The 17,540-nt window shown below is 44.0% G+C and overlaps 1 protein-coding gene across 8 annotated transcripts in view; it reads right to left on the bottom strand.

The window, feature by feature from the left end:
* The window catches only part of PRKAG2 (protein kinase AMP-activated non-catalytic subunit gamma 2), a 258,642-nt gene that overhangs the window by 62,370 nt on the left and 178,732 nt on the right, over positions 1–17,540 (bottom strand). The window lies entirely within an intron of this gene.

The following is a 17,540-nucleotide window of genomic DNA, read 5'->3' as shown; positions in this document are numbered from 1 at the left end:
GGAGCACCATCAATTTCACCTATAATCCGGATGAGTTGGGGTTTTTTTGGGAGGCAGAAATGGGCCATAAACAGGAATATGTGTGTCTGGAGGCAGTGAGCGTGCAAACATGGTCCTCAGACTAAAAAGTCCTGTACCCATTGCTGTGGAAGTTGGGAGAGAATGGAAATTAAAACAAATTACTCTGAGTTTCTCAGGCTTCACTCCACTTGATCATGGGTGTGCAGGAGAAGACAGAAATAAAAACGTTCCTGTATTATAGGTTAGCGAGGCAGAATTTTTTTCCGGAGCTTACTTTCACTTGGTGAGACATCTCAGGGATTAAACTGCTCTGTAATACACCAGGTCATTTTCAGGAATTTGAGGGTCTGCCGAGCGTTTCAGGCATGCATATACATGTCGACAGGGTCAAATGCGCGATGGATTAGTTAGCACAAATAATTTAAAGTTGGGGGCTGTCAGTTGCCCTGTCGTGGTGATATTTTAGGTGATGTTTTCTTAAACTCTCAACTGACTTATATGCCAGGCTCCATGTGAGCTATTTCAGGGAGACGGGGAAGCCAGGAAAGAGAAGGGTTTGGGCAACGTGCTGCATGCAGAGAAGGGGTTGCATGTGTGATGCCATCTCATCTCTCTTGAGAACTAAACTGGCAGATCATAGTCGAGAGGAGACGGGTTTTCCTAGCTGGGCCTCGTGCAGATCGCAGTATTTCTACCCGTATTCTATAGGCTTCTGCAGCGGGTCTGGGCGGCCAACCTCCAGCGTGATGGGAGGGAGCAGGAGGCTGGAGTTGAACTTTATGGACAGGATGCCTGAAAACCATGGAGCCATTACCAGTATGACTTGCTGGTTGGTGAGAAATGCTAAATTATTAAGGTTCGTCTTACATAACTGTGCCTAGGTGTATTCTGAACGACCATCGGGCAGGAAAACCTATTCATGAAATGACAGCCAAAAAAGCTTTCCTTGAGGCACTGAGGTCGGATATGAGTTCACTTTACCTTTTATTTTATCTTAAATAGCTTCTGCAAGAAGTAAATCAACCTTAAATACTGGATAAGTAGCTCCTGAATAATTTAGCGTGTGGAAACCTGCAGCTCTGCCGTTCCCGCACCTCCCCACCCCTACCCCCACTGTCTTCTTTGAACAAAGGCGTCCTCTGTGTGGAAGAGGAGGTAGGACGGGGCGCCCACCAGTGCCAGGACAGGAGCTGCCTGTTCTGCGACTTGCTCGGCTCTCGGACCAGCTTTGACTCTCCCTCCTCTGCGCGGACTACTTCCAAGCCTCAATCACAAGCTCCCAGCAAGCCTGAGCTCGGGACTTCTTCCTGGTGGTGTCCTGGAATTTTCTATGGACAACTCAAACTCATCCCTCGAAAGTAGCCCTGAGTCCTCTCCACCTGTCTTCCTGTCCTCAGAGGCCGCCCCCCGGTCTCCATCTCTGCTGCAATGCTCAGCTGGGCTTCCCCTGTCTCATCTCATCTCGTGCTGGAGCCAGACTGACCTTTTAAACATACAGCCTTGTTCCTGTTACCCCCTGTTTAGAACTATTCAATGGCTCTAGGGACCTTTAGGGATGCCTTGTGAGCTCCTTAGCGCAGAGCAGGGGTCAGATCCTTTCATTTCTTCATCTTATCTTGCCAATTTTCTCTGCGTCCCCCGCGCTTAGGCTCAGAGCACTAAGGGTTTGATCATTCTGGCCTCCCTCCCTACTTCTGACACTTGGCTAGTTCTCCCCATTCCTTAAAGAGTGAGTCTTAAGGAGGAAGGCTCAGCCTTCACCAGGAAGCACTTCCTGATTCTTGACCTCTTCTACAGCTCACCTGGTTAACTGCTTCTCTTAACCCACCTATTTCTTTCTATGAGGACTTAACACAGGGTTGGGATTTACTTTGCCGTTTCCCCAAATCCCGTAATCTCTGAAGACTGATCATCTTTCTATCTCCTGTGCCTGGCACATAGTAGGCGTTCCAAAAATAATTGAGTGAAGTGAATTGTTCATTCTTAGCAAATCAGAAAACGTGGCAGGTAAACAATTGATTTTGATAGCATTCAGGGGCTCAGAGATGATTTCATTCCATTTACTCATGTTTCTTCTGGACCTCATTCCTATTTACCAATGCTTATAGCTGCTTTCCCTTGAGCAATGGAACTGACATTTAGAAGAAAAAACAAAGTGCCTGTGCTAAGTAAGAAGGGGTGGCAGGAAACATTTTTATTTTAATAGACTCCCTCCGAGGATGAGACTTGTCCACAGCACTCCACATCCTGGTTTGGAAATCGGTGGGGAGCTCAGCCAGTTCTGGTCCCCACCCCATAGCTTTAATTTCTGTTAAGTGAAAACAATTGACTTTTTTAAAGTGGTGTAGAGATTTGATAAAAACGCAAAAACTTAAACTATTTGACAGTATAACTATTAATTCTTCTGATCAATTTCAATCAGTGTATTTGGAGAAAAGGTTTTATTCATTTGGATAGTTTTCCAAATAACAATTTCAGATGCTACCAAATAAACTTGGTTCCTTCCTAACATTTACGTATGATTGCCTTTAGAGAGCATCTATTCCACAATATTTTTTTCAGAGTGGTAACCAATTTTACAGTTAAAGTCTGCTGAAAGTCTGTTTCAGACGATTAAATAAGAGATGAAGAAAATGAACTAAACAAACAAAAAAAGTCCCTTTTGCCTGGATTCTTTCTGTTAAACTATCTTCTAACTTCCAAAAAGTAGACAAATGTTAAGATTTTGAAGACAGACATTGAGCAAATATTTAATATCTGCTGCATGCCAGGCACCATGGTAGGTGGGTCACTAAAATATCTGGTAAGATTAGAAATTCACATCAAAGAAGGAGGAACCCTGCACATACATAGGGTTAGTCTGTAACTCTTCAAGTTTCACTTCTGTGGACCCAGGAGTCAGGGTCTGAAATATGTTTTTCTCTTGCTTTTAGACAAGTAGACCCAAATTTGGTTTTATTTTCCGCTAACCAAAATATTTTATTATTAGGTTTGTGTTTGACAGGATTTACTGGGAGCTAAATATATTCTATTCTCTTGATAATTCTTGTCATCCCATAATACTTTGCCAATAAAAAAAATAAGTATTGCTCAATAAGTTCAATTAACCTTTCAATTTTTAATGCATCAAGCCATAAACTTTGTGCTGGGTTTCTGTTATAAAGCAACACAAAAGGGGGCTCCTGGCCGGCTCAGTCAGTGGAGCCTGGGACTCTTGATCTAGGGGTTGTGAGTTTGAGTCCCATGTGGGTGTGGAGATTACTTAAAAATAAAATCTTTAAAAAAAAATAAAGCAACACAAAAAATGATCTAAAGTCACAGGAAGGCTTTTTCACGGTTCTCTACTCTTTCCCTTACAACTGGCCTACTTGTTAGCCCTTTCCAGAACAGACCACTGATAATAGTTTTTGTCTTTTTAATCCCTTCATTTATAGAAACTCTGGCCAGAAATTGGTGAAAAGTTACAGAAATGATTAACAGACTACTTCCATTTTTTCTGCTCTGTTCTACATAAAGTGTTCAGAAGGAAGTCCAATAGTCAAGCTGAAATCAAAGGGGCCTGGTTAATGCTTCTGTTGCGTCTTCTGCCCTTGGCTCTGGGGAATTCAGTGATCTTTATTCACTGTTATTTATGGTGTTACATAGCTATCAGGAGGATTGATGTGAACGGGGTGGGGAGAGGGGGGACACAGAGCCGACCAGCTAAATGCAGATGCAGGATCTGCATACCGCAAACTGTAAATCAAAATTTTAAGAAAGATAGAGTCTCTTTCTTATTGATATAATTTACCTACAATAAACCGGATCCATTTCAAGTGCACAGTCTGATCAGCCAACATAAAACCACCACTACAATCAAGATACAAAATATTTTTATCACCCCGAACGTTTCCTCTTGCCCCTGTGTGGTTCATCCCTCCTTCCTTCTGCCGTTTCAGGGCCACCGGTGGTCTCGGTTTTGCTGCCATAGATATTTCCCAGAATTTTATATACATGGAAGCATTTGGTAAACACTTGTTTGCACCTGGATTACTTCACTTAGCATAAGGATTTTGAGATTCATTCACATGGTTGAGTATAACAGTCCTTTGTTCAGTTTGCTGCTGAGTAGTGTCCCCATTGCATGGATCCGCCATATTTTGCATTCACCTGTTGATGGAGCTTGGGATGTTTCCAATTTTTGACCATGGTGAATAAAGCTGCTATAAACAAACAGTCAAATCTTTGTGTGGACACAACTTCATTCCTCTTGGATAAATAGCAAAGGGTAGAACGTCTGGGTCATATGGGAGGTATACGTTTAACATGAGAAACAGCCAGTTTTGCATATTGGCTGGATCATTTTACCCTTCACCATATGAGAACTCCAGTTGTTGCATATCCTCATCAAAACTTGGTATGGTCCTTTTGTTTTTCTTTCTTTCTTTTTCTTTAGTTATTCTAGTGGGTGGGTAATGGTTTCTCCTTGTGGTTTTAATTTACATCTCCTTGAGGCCTGATGATATCTTTTTATGTGTTTATTGGACATTCATGTATCTTCTTTAGTGAAGTGACTGTACACATCTTTTGCCCACTTTTTGATCAGACTTCTTTTGTCCACGTTGAGTTATATGAATGTGGCAGGAGACTCTAAGATGGCCCCTGATGATCCCCACCTCCTGGGACTCATGTTCTTGTGTAATTCCTGCTCCCTGAATGTAAGTTAGATATAATGACTTGCTTCTGACCAACAGAACAAGCAAAGGTGATGGGATATTGCTTCCATGTTTAGGCTACATGAAACTGTGATTTCTGTCTTACTCTCAGACTCTGTCCCTCGCTGGCTTTGATGAAGCAAACTACCATGTTGGAAAGGCCCATGTGGCAAGTAACTGGGGTCTTCTCTCCAACAGTCTGCAAGGAACTGAATCTTGCCATCAACCACATGAGCTTGGAAATGGATCCTTCCCCAGTGGAGCCTTCAGGTCTGACCCTTTGTCGGATACATGTATTGTGAACATTTTATCCCATTCTGTGCTATGCTTTTTCACATTCCTAACCATGTCTTTCAGAGAGCAAAATTTTAAAATTTTAATAAGATCCAATTTATCCTTTTATGATTCATGCATTTTGCATCCTAAGAAATTTTTGCCCGCCCCCCACAAGACTGTGAAGATGTTCTTCAATATTTCCTTCTAGAATTCTTAAATTTTGACTTTTGTATTTAGGCCTCTGATCTATTTTGGTTTAATTTTTTTATTATGATGTGTGGTAAGAGCTTAGGTTCATTACCCCCCGCCCCATGCTGATATCTAGTTGTTCCATATTGTTTATTAAGAAGACTTTATGTTCCCCAATGAAAATAAAAGATAGCTTCAGCATTTATCTAAAATCAACCTACCATACATCGGGCATCTAAGTCCGGCCTCTCCATTCTGCTCAATGATGTATATCTATACTTTTGTCATGACCGCCCTTTCTTGATTATTGTAGCTCTGTGGTAAGACTTGAAATCACATAATGAGCATTCTCCAACTTTGTTCTTCGTTTAAAAAATCGCTTTGGCTCCTCTAAGTCCTCTGCATTTCCACATACACTTCAGAATAACAAGAAGCCTACTGAAATTTTGGTTGGGATTGCGTTTGATCTGTCAGTCAATTTGGCAAGAATTTACCTCTTAACAATGTCAGGCCTTCCAATTCAGGACCATGGTGGGTCCTTCTGTTCCTTTGTGTCTTTGATCTCTCTCAGTCATCTTTTGTGGGTTTCAGTGTAGAGGTCCTACATATCTTTTACTAAATTTATTCCTTAGTATCTTAGGGGTTTTTTTGATGCTTTTGGAAATGAACTTGTTTTTCAGATTTCATTTCCCAATTGTTTGCTGCTAGCATATCATAAAGATATCACTGATTTTTGTATATTAGCTTTGTACCCTGTGACCTTAATAAATTTACTTGTGAGTTCTAGTGGCTGTTTTGCTGGTTATTTAGGATTTTCCACGCAAGCAGTCATGTCATCTAGTGCCTCTTACCTTTAGTTCTTTACGCTGTAGTTCCGTGACATGGTATCATTCTATCTATTCTTTTTTTTTTTCATTCTATTTATTCTTATGTGTTTTGTGTGTTATACGTACATTCTGATTCTTAGCTCAATGTGTCATTTGATTTAGTCCTTGATTCAGAAGAGATAGTATTTCTCATACTCTGCAGCATGTTATATATGTAATTATGAATTATGTATGAATGTGATATAATTATGGATTACATAAATAAGAATACATGTGTGTATATGGGCATGCATATATACGCACATGTACCCCACTTTAGGCTCAGCTGCATACCCCGTATTAGCACTGTGTACCCCTCAGAGTGTGGCACATTGTGCTATGTTGTGCTGGATACTACTGACTGTCTACATAGCATCCATTCTTCTACCACCTTCTTTCCTAGAATAAGGCCCGAATTTTGTCACCGTATATACCCTTTCCTTACATGAGTCACGATGGTGACAGTCTTTCTTACTGTCCCGGAGTAAAAGGAAGGGCTTACGGCTGAAGAGAGCTGGTGCCCGCACGCAGGCATGCACAACCTCGCCCCACCGCAGCTTGCCACGGAGAGCACAGGACGCTGCCTGCTACTGAGGACCAGCCTTCAGCTGAAGCCAGTGCCGAGAAAGAGCTTGGGTCCTTGGTGATGTCACCGAGCAGACCTGTACCATTTCTGTTACTTTACAGCCAAAACATCCTACATGATATTTGGGAATTATATTAGATCTAGGCCCTGCCCTCAGGAGGTGATACGCTAATTGGGCAGAGGTTTTAGCCTAATTATGAAAACTGTATTTCTGTCAAAATTACAAAGGAGGGGTGCCTGGGCGGCTCAGTCCATTAAGTGTCCGACTCTTGATTTCCACTCAGGTCATGATCTCAGGGTCGTGAGACTGAGCCTCTCATTGGGATCCGTGCTCAGCGGGGAGTCTGCTTGAGATTCTCTCTCTCCCATTGCCTCTGCCCCCATCTGCCCCCTACCCCTGTTCTCTCTCTCTCTGCTGCTCCCCCATCTTGTGCACAAACTCTCTCTCTCTAAATAAATAAATCTTAAAAAAATGACAAAGCAGTTTAAGTAAAAAGAAAACACACACACACATACAAAAACAACCAACTCTAGCAACAGCATAGTGTATGCAAATGCTAAGGAACACTTTGAGAGGTAAGGCTTCCTTTAGGAGACGTATTGAGGCAGATTGGAAGGAAGTGAGGGGTGGGGGAGCACTTCAGGTGGTGGCCACAGCAGAGGAAAAGCTCTAAAGGTGAAGACACTGGCAGGACACAACAGGTGAATGGCCTTTATCCGAGAGCGGAGTGTTCTTGTAGAGAAATTAGGGACAGATCAGTGGGGACCCCTGGGAGCCAAGGGGATAGAATTAGATTTCATGAGGTAGGACTCGAGGGGCGAATGTAATCTTCTCAGACTGTTTGGACAATATCAGAAGATCGTAATGCCGGTGTTGAGTGGAAAGGGATGGATATGGGAGAGCCTGGAACCAGCAAGAATGTTTACGATGTTTTTACAATGAATGTAAAAATCAAGCAAGCTACTCTGAGAAGTATTGCAGAGATTAAAAAAAAAGAGTTTGGACTTGATATTTCAGTGGATCAGGAAATAGAAGACACTAGGATATCAGGGAAATTGACAGGATGAGCTAGTTGAGGTAAGAAGAAAGGAGAAATGCTGGGGTAAACCAGCAAAATTTCCAATGTTGATTGGCCGTCTAAGAAGTACCCTTGGTAGGTAACTAGGGTCGCGATGATTATGTGAGTGGAGTGGGCGGTGTATGCCGTGTTGGGTGAGAATAACAGGGCCTGGATTCATCAGTTCTGCTTCCCAAACTCCAGTCAGGTGCCATTTCATCATATTTCCACACAACCTGCACAATTATTCAAAACTGACTTTAAAAAAATTAGTCTTTAGGCAACAATTCCAGGAAATTGTAGGTATGGATGGTCTAGATATATTTTTTTCCGGATACACAAATATGTAGCTATTAAAATGTTCTTCCTTATATCACCTAAAATCATCTTGCATACCCTAGGGGTATTCATCCTACACTTTGGGAAAACTGCTCTAGGAGAATGAGAGAAGTCAGCACCGAGAGCCAGAACTCCAGGGTTGGCATCCACACGGGCAAAGGGGGATACTTTCAATGAGAAGACAGGGTCCTCTCAAGAAAGCAAGAAGAGAAGTCAAGAGACAGAAAGAGAAGAGACACGTTTGACAAGAAGCAGCTCCTTGTCACTCAGCACAAGCACATCTACTACAAGTGGAACATGAAAAACCAGCCTGTAAGAAACCAAGTCTAAACCAGTGGTTCAAAAGCTGCAGAGTGTGACCCACTCATGGGTAATGAAAGTAGTTTAATGGGTCAGGAGTGGCGTGGTTTAAAATGAAATATCATTGGGACGCCTGGGTGGCTTGGTTAAGCGTCTGCCTCCGGCTCAGCTCATGATCCCAGGGTCCTGGGATCGAGTCCCGCATCGGGCTCCCTGCTCAGCCGGAGGCCTGCTTCTCCCTCTGCCTACCACTACCCCTGCTTGTGCTTGTGCTCTCTCTCTCTCTGACAAATAAATAAATAAAATCTTAAAAAAATGAAATATCATAGACATATCAATTTGCATTGAGGGGGATCATTGTTTCAAGAAAGCTGTCTTAGTTATATGTACATGTGTGTGAGTCGTGGGTCAAGATTTTTTCTTACTGTAGTTTTTAGTCATAAAGTGGATAATAAAGGGAGACGGTGTATAACTCCTGAAGAACCCTGGGTTGGAAGATTTAGTCATACGTGTGGGACATGAGTCACAGGAAGTGTTGTTTGTCACTAAACATCATCAAGTTTCCCTTCAACACAGAGTAGCCGGTGTCTATAAGGACTAAGTTCGGCCTGAGGGAAAAATGATTTCAACTCATTCATTTTCTAAGGCACAATAGAGGGAAAATGAATCTGGACCAAACTCTTCAGACATGTCAGTTGGCACTTTTTAAAGGTATATTCAGGTATAGAGTCTACATATCTGGGAGAAAACCTGTGCACACGCGTGGACACACACACACACACACACAAATATGGGAGTGGCAAAGAATAAAGGCGACTTAGCATTTCTCCTTTTATCAAACATGAATAATTTTAAAGGAAAATGGTAATGGCTTATTATTTTCCTGCTGAAACGCGGGTGGTTAAGAACCCTTTCCCTCCAGGGAGTGGCTTGTGTGTTAAGATTAGGTCCAAATGGGGGACAAGGTTCTGGTCCTAAATCCTATGCAACTCCTCAGTCCCTGTCTCTGTCAGTGGAATTCTGAGAGATGTATGGGTCGCAGGAACACCTTGCAACAGCAGCGAAACACCTCTGAGTTATACTGGTGGTTCTCAAAGCATGGTCAGAGGACTCCTGGGGTCCCTGCAACCTTTCCAGGGAGTCTAGGTCAAAACGTCTCATGAAAAAAAAAAAACAAAAAACCAAAACAAAACGTCTCATGATAACATGAAGGCAATATCTGCTGTTTCCCCACCACTGCCCGTGCCCCATCGAAGTCTGTGCCCTGGAAAACTCCAGAACCTCATCTCACACCGAGCTGGCGGCAAATAACACTAACCTTCCACTGCGCGGGAAATAAGCCAGTTTCACTTAAGAGCATCCTTGAGGGTGCAGTAAAATGTATTCATTTTAGGGGCGCCTGGGTGGCTCAGTCAGTTAAGGGTCCCACTCTTGATTTCAGCTCAGGTCATGATCTCAGGGTGGTGAGATCGAGCCCTGTGTCGGGCTCTGTGCTGGGCATGGAGCCTGCTTCAGATTCTCTCTCTCCTTCTCCCTGTGCCCCTCCCCACCCCACCTCTCTCCCTCTCTTGAAAAAAATTTTATTCATTTTATTAAATCTCAACCCTTTAGTACGTGTCATTTTAATATTCTGTGTGAAAAAACAAGAAGTACACAGAAAATACTCGTGTTTCAAGCCGCAATACGATGGTATTCTTGAAGAAAAACATGCGTGTGGTTGAGCTGCCTTTTAAATGAGACATTGAAAAACCAACAAACTGTAGTTTCTCAGACTTGGGTATTTGGCAGACATTTTTTCCAAAATGAACAAAGGGAGCCTGTCACTTCAAGGCAAACAACTGACCATATTTGTTGCCAACGATGCAATGTTTTCAAGCAGAAGTTAGAATTTTGGAAAAGCTGGGTCTGTCATAATGAGCTTGACAGCTTCCCAATACTTAGAGACTTCTCGGAAGGAGATGGGTGGTGTTATTAACAAAGGTGATTTTGCTTTTTTTTTTTTTTTTAAAGGTTTTATTTATTTATTTGACAGAGAGAGACACAGCGAGAGAGAAGGAACACAAGCAGGGGGAGTGGGAGAGGGAGAAGCAGGCTTCCCGCTGAGCAGGGAGCCCGATGTGGGGCTCGATCCCAGGACCCTGGGATCATGACCTGAGCCGAAGGCAGACGCTTAACGACTGAGCCACCCAGGCGCCCCTGATTTTGCTTTTTGAATACTGTGTAATGAAATGGGTCAACATTTGGAAGATCTGCATTAGTCAGTGACCCAGTATTTTCCAAATGACCAATGCATGATATTACAAAATCATGCATGGGGTAAAGATCCACTCACAGTGCAGGAGAGATGGGTAGATTTTAATGTAATAGAATAGATCCTGTTATGTAGGCTGTGAAGATTTATTAATATGGCTTCAGATTCCACATTGCAACTAACGTTATAAGAAACTACTACTTGTCCAGAAGACTATCCACAATTTTCTAAGAGGCTATTAAAATACTCCTCGCTTGGGGCACGTAGGTGGCTCAGTCAGTTGGGCATCTGCCTTGGGCTCGAGTCATGATCCTGGAGTCCTGGGACTGAGCCCCATGTCGGGCTCCCTGCTCAGGGTGGAGTCTGCTTCTCCCTCTGTCCCTCACCCCGCTGGTGCTCTCTCTCTCTCTCAAATAAATAAATAAAAATTATTTAAAAAATAAAATAAAATACTCCTCCCTTTTCCAGCCATTTATCTGTTTGAGGCTGAAATTTCTTCACATACTTCATCCCAAACAACATATATATGGCAACAGAATGAATGCAGAAGTAGACAGGAGAGTCCCACTGTTCTTTCACCCAGGTCTTGACAAGATTTGCCATCATGCAAAACAATGCCTCTCTTCCAACTGTTTTGAATAAAAATATGCCTATGGTTATATGTCGTGAGTTTATTATTGATATTTTAGATAAACATATTTTCAAATTTCTCTGTTTTAATTTTTTTTCAAAGACTTTATTTGAGACAGAGAGAGTGAGAGAGCGCAAGCAGGGGGGAGGGGCAGAGGAAGAGGGAGAAACAAGCTCCCTGCCAAGCAGGGAACCCGATGTGGGACTCGATCCCAGGACCCCGGGATCATAACCTGAGCCGAAGGCAGACCTGAGCCACCCAGGCACCCTCAGTTTTAATTTTTAATATGGTAACTGTCAATTGATGAGACCCACACAAATAAAAAAGCCCAATGGGTCCTCACTGATCACGAATGGAAAAGGGTCCTGACACCCAATACATTTGAGAACAGCAGGCTGACTGCACAACAGCCCAACCTAACTCAGAAATAACTCCTGCACTCATAAAAATTAAAGGAAATACCCGTTTCATCCTCTTCTCCGGAGTTAAAGGCCTTAGATTGTGTTAGGTAGGCATTTCTTTCTATTTTTATTGAGGGAGTCACTTTGATTATTGAAAGGGAAACTCTTAATCATCACCGTAACACCCAGCATAGCTACCATCCAAATTCACAGCACCTTTTATGAACCAACGAGTCCCGTCCTTTTTATCCCACTCACATAACGCATCATTTTTTTCAAACTCCTATGAAGTTTGCTTATTGGGAAAAAAAAAAAAAAAGACATTAACTTCTTGCCTAAATGCTTTTCATTGTATGTATTTTCCAGGGCGAGGCATTTTCAGCTACTGTGGTGTTGACCCCGCTTCCTGTGCAGAAGGTCAAGGTGACCACTCAGCTGCACCCCCACCACTCCCGCGCCCACCGTCCACACTCAGTTACCTGCCCTTTGTGTTGTGTCAACATTCAAGGCTTAACATTGTCATGACTCTGCGAATCTTGTGCACCGCAGTCAAGCTGCATCCTGTGTTATGATCCACCTTCCTTTCTATCCAATTTAATGCTTTCTGGGAGTTAAATTTTCAATGTGTCTATCACGAAATCATCCCCAAACTCGGCCAAAGCCAGAACTCTTCTCTCAACGTGATCAGATACATAAGGTGATCTGCGGGTTTTGTTCTTTGCTTGGAGACGCTGTCCCAGGCTCTCTAGGCCTGAGAGGCCATCCAGACCCGCCACGTGGTGGCCTCTCCCTCCCCCAACAGTCTGGGCATCTTTCCTAATGCCCGGGTCTTAATTTCTGCCCTTATCGTGAGGGACCAGATGCTCCAGGAACTTCCCCAGGAAAGGTACATGGGGGTGATTTATTTGAGACCTTGCATGTCTGAGAATGGCTCTCAATTTCACATCCTGCCAAAGTCCCAACTTTGAAATCATCTGCCCTCCATTTTGAAAGCCTACCCCGTTCGTGGCCTTTTAGCTTCTGCTGTTCTGAAGTCTGACTCCGTTCTGATTTCCAGTCTCTCCCTCCTTTTAAGTAAACTCTGTTTCCGCCTCCTCTCTGGAAGCTTTAACTCATTTCTTTATCCCTGCTGGTTTGAAATTTCATGATGCTGTGTCTTGGTGTAGGTCTTTTTTTTTTCCTGTTTTTTTTCCCCCCTTTCTTTTTGTTTTGTGCTGGGCATCAGTCTGGGAACTCATGCCCTTCACTTGTTCTCCTGATTCTTCTCCTGTCTTCCTTGTTCTTCCTCTCTGGACTCGTAGGATCAAGAGGTTGAGCCTCCTAGACTGATGCCCACATGCCCTCCCATTCTTCCTTCCTCCCTCCCGCCTTCCTTCCTACTTAGTTTCCTTCCTTCCTCCTTCCTTCTTCCTTTCTTCCTTCTTTAAAGCAATTTCTGTCTTTGCCTTTTGGGTTTACTTTCCAGGAGATATGCTCAATTTTATCTTCTTTTTATTTTTTAAAAGATTTTATGTATTTATTTGACGGAGAGAGAAAAAGTGCACAAGTAGGGGGAGGGGCAGAGGGAGAGGCAGACTCCCCACTGAGCAGGGAGCCCGATGTGGGGCTTGATCCCAGGACCCTTGGATCATGACCTGAGCTGAAGGCAGACACTTAACTGACTGAGTCACCCAGGTGCCCCTCAATTTTATCTTCCAGTGCATGTGTGTATAGATATATATGTGTATTTGGTTGCATAGTTTTGCTTTCCCAGAACTCTTGGTCTTGGAATACCCCTTTTCAATCTTTAGAGCCTCCTGCTCTTACTTCATGGCTGCAGTATCCTTTGCTCCCTTTTTTGCTTTTTCAGACTTTCTTTTTTTCTGTTTGCATTTGTCTCTGTCTTTCATAATAGTTTCCTCAAATGCCTGGTTTTCTTTGGCTGCATATTTAATAGGAAGACCCTAAGAAGCTAGGTTAGGAGGTCTGTACGTGAGGATGGGAGTCGGAGACGGGTGGGCTTCTCCATAGTGAAATGGAAGTGGCAAGCTGAAAGTTTCAGGGTCTGCAGATCTTTTCTCTAAAGAGAAATCCTCCTTCTCTGCGTGGCTGGGTGCACATGAGAAAAACCCTGCTGCCAACATTCTGGAAGCCAAGCAGGGATGCAGGAGGGCCCATTAGTCCACCTAGAGGCTTTTACTTAATCTCTTTTTGGAACCCATCTTCCATGAGCAAGTACTCTTCTTGTGAGGGCAAGTATCTGGGATTTCTGTATATTAACTTTCAAACAAACTGGCAGCCTCATCTTCAGAGATAACCAGTGCCTTCGAGCCAGAGTCCCCACGCTCCCATTTCATTTGAAAGTGAGTTTTTCAAGAAGAGCAATAATTAAAAATAGAGGCATTCATCAAAGGAAGCCTTTAAATGGGGTGCCTGGGTGGCTCAGTTGTTAAGCGTCTGCCTTCGGCTCAGGTCATGATCCCAGAGTCCTGGGATCGAGCCTCGCATCCGGCTCCCTGCTCTGCAGGGAGCCTGCTTCTCCCTTTCCCACTCCCCCTGCTTGTGTTCCCTCTCTCGCTGTGTCTCTCTCTGTCAAATAAATAAATAAAATCTTTAAAAAGAAAAAAAAAGAAGCCTTTAAATATAGCAATGAAGTCTTTATGGAAGCAAAAGAAAGCCAATAAAGGAATGTTGACAAGATCACAAAAGCCACACAGTGTGGCTATAAATATCACTCCAAAGCTTCTTGAGGTTACCTGCTTATTTATCGAAGGCCTTAGCCAGCACCTTTTTATTGCTTGGCTTTTAAAATCTGAGGCTTAGTCTCAGTATTCTCTGCAGTTTTAGACTCTCCTGAAAAGAACGCAACTTGAAAATTCGCACTGTATTCCTGGAGTGACCCTAAATAGTGCTAAGGGTTGTTTTTTTGTTTTTGTTTTTTTTAAACAATTACAAGATTTATTTTTAAAAAACTTAACTTGGTCAGGGCGCCTGGGTGGCTCAGTTGGTTGGGTGTCTGACTCTTGGTTTCGGCTCAGGTCATGATCTCATGGGTTATGTGATCGAGCCCCGTGTCTGGCTCCTCGCTCAGCAGGGAATCTGCTTGAAAGATTCTCTGCCTCTGTCCCTCCCACCCCCCAAGTAAATAAATAAATCTTAAAAAAAAAAAAAAAGCTTCATGATCCTTAGCAACTCGAGACCTCCCTCCCCTCTCCCTCCTGGAACCGACACCAGCTACTGGTCACAGTGTCTGGGTGTCTGCTGTTGGGTTGGTAGTGAGGGCTCTTTGCAAACGAGGCAACACAGGCTCGGGAGCGGCCAGGAGAACAGGGCGGCAAGGAGGCTCAGGAGGCGTGCAGCAGTTTAGATTTCCAAAGCAGAACAATTATTCAGAGTAGAAGGAAGAGCGATCCACTTGAGGTATCTGGAATGTGAAGAGGCAGGTTGCTGAGACTTGCCATTTTTCTCCCAAACTTCGTCCTTGGTCTGACATCTGCGAGCGTGCCTGAGGCAGGAGATGCAGACAAGCAGGGGAGGAGGAGGAGGACAAGCATCCAGAAGCTCCAGGTCTGGTCCTGCTATTGTGAATTCACTTGTGAAAATGAAATTATTCCCAAATTTCACCTGAGGAGAGTCACCCGAATTATCAGTATTACTCAGAAAATAGGTGAACCAGTAATTATATTTTTATTCTTCTCCTTCTGTGTAGTTTCCATGGGCATTCATAAGAACAGCAACAGTCTTATACTTGTAAAGGGGCCAAAGTAAGAGAAATTAGAGTGCTGGTCTCCGGGCAGCCTTGTGCCACTGTTTGGGAGGCACCAGGCCCAAAAGCATGCCGCCAGGCATCACTCTCCCCAGGTTCTTCTTCTTTTTTTTTTTTTTTTTAAAGATTTTATTTATTTATTTGACAGAGAGAGACAGCTAGAGAGGGAACACAAGCAGGGGGAGTGGGGGAGGGAGAAGCAGGCTTCCCACCGAGCAGGGAGCCCGATGCGGGGCTCGATCCCAGGACCCCAGGATCATGACCTGAGCCGAAGGCAGACGCTTAACGACTGAGCCACCCAGGCGCCCTCCCTGGGTTCTTCTTTAAAAGGACACATTAGAGCCTAGCTGATGCCTCCTTGGAGTCATGAGCCGTTGTCAGTGACCTCTCCCCACAGCTGCACCCAAACAATCATCACCTTGAACAGAGTGTGTGCAAAGTAGCTCTCTGGAGGAGAAATCCAGAGGCATCATAGCAAGGCGGCCCCTCTTGGACTAGAACTTACTCTCTGGGAGGCAGGTCAGCATGGGTAAGGAGTGCAGGCTCTGGAGCAGACCACCGGGGCCTAATCCTGGTTCTCTCACTCGAACGTGGTACGGATCCCAGCACCGGCTGCCCCACTTGCCAGGCCCAGAGCGAAATGAAAACACGGGCCCCTTGCTCAAAAATGAAGAATTTCAAGATGACAATAGATAGAGCTTTAAAGCAGGAAGGGGCCCTCATAAGCACAGGGCAACTGCGTAGGCCACATGCCCGTGGAGCTGACTGTGCCGCGGTGTCCCCATCTGTACGACAGGGGTCCCACAGGACCTACCTTGTGGGGCCGTGAGGGATATGCGAGTTGACTAACATAAAGCACTTGCACCAGCATTTAGCCAGAGCTCAAGACATTACCATCATACGCCCACATAGCCTCAACTTCAAGTCACACCATCTCGAACATACTGTCCAAATTTGGTGAAAATCCAGCCAGCTAGTTCTCTGTGATTATGGTGACAGACAAATCCAGTTTTATAAATCTGATTAACAACAATATGGCCAAGGGTGATATGCTTTTTAAATCCTGGGATTTTGGGGCGCCTGGGTGGCTCAGTCATTAAGCGTCTGCTTTCGGCTCAGGTCATGATCCCAGGGTCCTGGGATCGAGCCCCGCATCAGGCTCCCTGTTCGGCAGGAAGCCTGCTTCTCCTTCTCCCTCTCCCACTCCCCCTGCTTGTGTTCCCTCTCTCGCTGTGTCTCTCTCTGTCAAATAAATCAATAAAATCTTTAATAAATCAATCAATCAATCAATCAATCAATCCTGGGATTTTATCAGTGGATAAACTCTGATGACTGAAGACTCAGTCTCATCCAAAAGCCCGAGTAGCACCATATTGGGCTTCACTTTTGAGGATAAGCTAAAAAAAATGTTAAGCACATCCTTATGTATCATGGACACGGAGAAATACATGCGTTGTCTGATGAGTCAAGAGAAACCGGAAATAACTAAAAGTTTAAAACAGATGACAATACCAGATACGCCTCCTGACCATGCAAAAAACCACAGCTTAGTTCACAGGCAAGGATCTCAGTCCAGCAATATACTCGGCCAAGCATAAATCTTTGAAAGCTGGGATGCATGACTAAGGATCTGAGGAAGGGGACGCCATGTCTTGGGGAGCACGTGTGAATCAAGCCAGCATCAGCCTTCTCTTTCATTATAGTTTCCTGCCTTAGGAAGGCGAGGTGACTTGGGGCACCTGGCTGGCTCAGTGGGTAGAGCAGGAGACTCTTGATCTCAGGGTCATGAGTTCAAGCCCCATGTTGGGTGTGGAGCCTACTTAAAAAAAAGAAAACAAAGATAAAAAAAGAAGGGGAGGTGACCTGGTTGCATTGGGCGAGTGTTTTAATGCAAGTAACATCACAGAATTCAGAAGCCAAGTATTGACAAAAATCTCAAAAGGGTATTATTCATCAGGTGTTACTTCTTTCAGGTAAGACTTCTAAGACGGATGTCAAAGTCGAAACAGGTGCCCAAAGCATAGAAAAAAATGAAGAAAGCAAGTTGTGTGGATGAGAATAAGGTGTATTTGACCTCAAAGCTCATGCCCTTCGTAAGGCCTGCAGCGGTCCCGGTTGCAAGTCCCGGCTCTGCCACATGCTGGCTGGGGGTCCAGCACATCCCTCTCCGAGGTGCGTGCCAA

Source organism: Mirounga angustirostris, unplaced genomic scaffold (genome assembly GCF_029215605.1).
Source record: "Mirounga angustirostris isolate CCGP_5_RB_7025 unplaced genomic scaffold, mMirAng1.0.hap1 SCAF_12, whole genome shotgun sequence".
NCBI classification, from domain to species: domain Eukaryota; kingdom Metazoa; phylum Chordata; class Mammalia; order Carnivora; family Phocidae; genus Mirounga; species Mirounga angustirostris.
Note: the sequence above shows the minus strand (reverse complement) of the source record. Positions and strands in the feature narration are given on the sequence as shown.